The sequence below is a fragment of the Equus caballus genome, chromosome 2, assembly GCF_041296265.1.
Source record: "Equus caballus isolate H_3958 breed thoroughbred chromosome 2, TB-T2T, whole genome shotgun sequence".
Taxonomy (NCBI): Eukaryota; Metazoa; Chordata; class Mammalia; order Perissodactyla; family Equidae; genus Equus; species Equus caballus.
The window spans coordinates 67,840,425-67,845,253 of record NC_091685.1 but is presented as its reverse complement, the minus strand read 5'-3'; the positions used below and the strand labels follow the sequence as shown (position 1 = coordinate 67,845,253).

At 43.9% G+C, this 4,829-nt stretch overlaps 1 pseudogene; it reads left to right on the top strand.

Moving 5' to 3' along the window:
* Window positions 1-742: 742 nt before the first annotated feature.
* LOC100065928 (FACT complex subunit SSRP1-like) lies at window positions 743-4,540 on the top strand (annotated as a pseudogene).
* The last annotated feature ends 289 nt before the right edge of the window (window positions 4,541-4,829 follow it).

Here is a 4,829-nt window from a genome sequence, read left to right as displayed (position 1 = left end):
TGACATGATTTTACATATAGTAAATTCTACAGGCTCAACCAAAAAACTGTTATAACTAATCAATGAGTTCAGCAAAGTTGCAAGATACAAAATTCACATACAAAAATAAATAGTGTTTCTACACACCAACATCTAATTTTCTGGTGGGAAAGGATGACTGGAGTGGTTGGAGTTGAATATTTCCCTTCTCCCAGCTAGAACTGACTGAAATTTAGTTTTCCCTTTCCCTAAGTCAGTTAGGCTCTGATAATACCTGCTTCCCATGGTAATTTTCACACATGAATATCTGCTCCGGTAAGCTGTGACCCCCTGTATTTTCCTGTCTGTCTGTCTAATTTTGAGGGCCTTGGTTTGCCTATGTCATCTCTCTTTTGGATCCTAAAAGAGCTGTTGATTTTCAGACTGTGTAGCTTTTTACTTGTTATTAGGATGGTGTGGCTCCTTCCAAGCTCTTTACATGTGGAACCAGAAATGAGAAGTTTCTAGTTTTTTTATGTGGGTGATTGGGTAAACATTGGTGTCACTTATAGAACAATATTTATTATTAGTGAAGTATTATTGAATTTTATATAGGAATTTCTGTGACATAAACCTGTACATGGTCCATACCAAGCTGTACTGTGAAAGACATGCACTCATTAATTCTTTCATTTATTCCACAAACATTTACTGAGTGCAAAATAGGTACTGTGCTAAGTGTTGAGAAAATGGTGGTGAACAAGTAACACAAATTTTTGTTCTCATGGCAGAGACACTGGAGCTCAAGATGTCTACCAAGAGGTGAAAGTCTCCCTGAATGATGGTTGGCTGAGGTTGAGCCACCTGGGCATCATCCTAAAAGATAGCAAGATGGGCAGAGTGGACAACATCAAGGCTGGAGAGCAGATGGAAGGCATTTAGTGCAGTGTAGCTCTGGGCCATAGATTTAAGCTTCTTACAAAGAATGTCCCTATCTACAACATGTTGTCTTATAAGAATCTGAATTTGAGAAACTCTTATTTCTTCAAAACTCACTATCGCAGGTCCTATGTGTGCAGGGCTGGAACTGGGGGGACAGCAAAGTTTGGTGGACTGCTCTCTTTCCTTGACATGACGACCAGCCGGTCTTTGAGATACCCCTCAGAAACATGTCCCAGTGCACCACAGGCAAGAATGAGGTGAGACTGGAATTCCACCACAATGTTGATGCCAAAGTCTCTCTCATGGAGGTGCACTTCTATGTGCCTCCCACCCTAGATGATGGTGTGGACCCAGTTGAGGCCTTTACTGAGTATACACTGTCAAAGATGGTCATAATCCAGGTACTAGAGACACATCATCTGGGAGCTGCAATGACTGATTTCTCATGGTAATTAGAACATTTGGATCTACACCACCCTTCTGCACCTGCACAGTGACAAATAAAAATGGCAAGCAATAGGATATATTGGAGAATATGAGGAAGCCATTTGGTATAAACCTAAATCGGCCTGACCTTGTCTTTCCAAAAGGGTCTGACCGAGGCCGCTGAACACGCATTGTATATCTGCTTTAAAGATTCCCTATGGCAAGAGCAAAGGCCCTTGAGATAAAGGTGCAACTTCTCTCCCCGTCCCAACGTTGGCATCTCTTTAAAGATTAAGCATCTTTCTTTAGGCTTGGAACCGATTGCAGTGCTCATCTGTGACTGCCCAGCCCGAGGCAACACACCTGCCACCCCGTGGCGTTCACTGAGACAGGAGACCTATCTGCCATTTCCATCAATCGCTGTGCTGACAGAGCAGCCTCGTGACTATTGTAAAAGGGACATTTCAATCATATGTGAAACATACTCTTTGAGGGTATATAACCACCCTGTGTACCCCCACTTCTTCAGCGCCCTTTCTTCCTTCGGGAAGAAAGGCCCCGGGCTATGGTCCTCAGATTACAGCTCAAAATAAACTCACCCAAATTTTCATTTATAGATTGGTTATGGATTATTTTCATCCATAGTTCTTGGTGTAGTCACGGCAGGATTTCAGAGAAACCCACCGGAGGCCACCTGGAATCTACACTGAACTGGCAGTCTGTACCAATAAGGGCCCATTGAGCCCCACCAGATCACTGCATTCTTCAGGTGACCCTGATGAGTTCTCCTGAAACCTGGACCTCCTTATTTTAAGTTGATGGTCCAAGAGTTTATATGAGCTGGGTAAGGTCTTAAGACTAGAGGTTTTTAAGCGGTACCAATACATACCCTAGGTAAGAGGAACCTAGGAGGAAGTTCATAGGCCAGAGGAGCCTAGAGGGAAGTTCCTAGGGTAGAAGAACCTAGAGGAACTTGGGAGTGAATGGGGAAGGCTGACGTTTTTAATTTGGCTTTAAATTGGAAAGAATTGTGTTTATAAAGTCTGAACAAACTGCTTGATAGAGAAATGAGAGACTGAACGTGTTCAGCTCCAAAGAAAAAGGACACTTGTTCCTCCCGGCCTTTACCAAAAAGGTGCCCTTAGGTGACTAAGGACCTCAGCGGGAGTGTCAGAGGATCAATCCTCGTGATGTGCAGCGGTCCCATAGGGAACTCCACTCTCATTCACGGTAATTAATTATAGGCTCATCCGGGGACGCGCACATAAGTGCTGGTCACCCCCACGCTCCAAGCTCCCATGGCGGTATTAGGTGGCCGGAGGGAAAAACCAAGGCACGTAAGAGAGTGTTTACGACCTTTCTATAGGGAGTAACACTCACAAGCAGCACACTTTCTGACCCACGACACTGTCCTTAGAAGTTGTTCAGACTTTATAACAAAACAATATTAAAAGAGAAGCGGGAAATTGAGCTTCTAAAACAGCTCGATCAGTTCCCGAATGGGCAGCCTTTCCTCCAGACTCCAGTTGGCTTCATGCTGTGATTGCAATTGCTTAACAAAGGGGGATCCCAAGCCAGATTGCTAAGGCCAAAAGAAAGAATAAGAAAGAGGAAAAAAAAAAAAAACTGGGAAAACAAGTTTTTTCACCATGGTCTGCTATGAGAACACCAAAGTCAAATCTAAGGAAAATGTTTGTCTATATGTCTGTCTGTCAGTGTGTGTCTATATATGTTACAAAAGTTTTTATATTTTACCTCCGGATAGTACAATTTCTAAAGAGCTCCATTCAATTGACTTAAAGTAAGCGCTTACAAGCAAGGCCTTTGACTACAAGATCTCCTACACTTCAGTACCTAATCTCTTTTTGTTGCGTCACAAGGACCATCACCAGATATTCTTTGTGATCAGGCTGTATCCCTCCATCAAGCAGGGCAAAACCTGGTACCGCTTCCTGATCCTCCTTTTCTCCAAGGACAAGGACATTTCCTTGACTTCCAACAAGAACAAGGAAGAAATGGAGAAGCACTTTGATAGGCAGTTCACTAAGAACATGTTGGGATCCCTCCAAGAGATGGTTGGCCAAGTCATGAAAGCATTGGTGAACCACAAGGTCACACTCCCAGGCAACTTCCAAGGACATTTAGGGGCCCAGTGTTTCACTTGCTCCTACAAGGTGAGCTCAGGACTGCTCTACCTGCTCAGTGGGGCTTCATCTAGGTTCACAAGCCACCCAGACAGATCTGCTTTGACAAAATCTCTTTCATCAACTTTGCCAATGGCACCACTGCCACTTGCTCCTTTGACTTTGAAATTGAGACCAAGCAGGCACTCAGTATACCTTCGGCAGCATTGAGAGGGAGGAGTATGAGAAACCATTTGATTTTGTCAATGCAAAAAAGCTCAACATCAAAAACCAAATATTAAAAGAGAAGATGAACCAAAACTACAATGAATAGGCCTCTAACTCTGATGAAGATGAGTGTGATGTCTTCATGGAACTGATAAAAGATGCCTGCTTAGAGAATGCCACCAAAAACTATAGTGACTCAGGAGAATAAACTGATAAGTCATTCTAGTCAGGTGGAGAAAAGCAGGAAATGGCAGAGAAGTTTAACAGTAACGCCTCTGCCAGCCAGCTCTTCCAGTAATGATGGTGACAGTGATTGGGATGAGACGAAGAGAAAACAGCTCAAAACAGCTGAAACAGTCAAGGATCACAATGGTCTCAAGAAGTCTGTGGAGGTGGAGAAGGGCAAAGTCCTCAATGCCCCCAAAAGGCACATGTCTGCATACATGCTGTGCTCAATGCTACTTGAGAGAAGATCAAGCCTGCCCATCTTGGATATTTCCAAAAAGGCATACAAGATCTGGAAGGGGATGCCCAAGGAGAAGAAAGAGGAGTGGGATTGCAAGGCTGAGGATACCAGAAGAGAATATTTGAAAAGCCATGAAAGAATATAAAGTGCGCCAGAGTGAATCTTCTAAGAGGGACAAGTCAAAGAAAAAAAAATAAAAGTAAAGATGGAACAGAAGCCAACACCCTCTAAGCTCTCACTATCCAAGTCTTTGACAAGGCAGCTAAGTGAGAGCTTCAAGAGGACAGTTTGTGTTAGGAAATTCATACTTCAGGAAAGACCAAGAGTGAAAAAGAAGAGATGGCAGAGTAAGGACTCTGAGGAAGAGAAACTAGCCAGTACTATCCAACTCAAATAACTGGGTGTCAGGATCCAATGAAGAGAGAGGAGAACATTTTTCTCTCCTTGCACTTGCCCTGTCCCCCAGGGCAAGAGGTCGTTGTCACTCTCCCAGTCTCCTCCTCCATGTTTTGGTACCAGTTTCTTCCATGTGAAATGTAGTCCTTGGATTCTGCACCTTTCAACCCAGCTCTCCTGGGGCTATGCATTTCCCTGGGGCAGCAGGAAAGGCGTCCTCCGCTGCTGCTTCACATGGTTGATGCCTTAGGGGAAGATTGGGTGGGAGGCAGGACAACATAGGTCCAAAT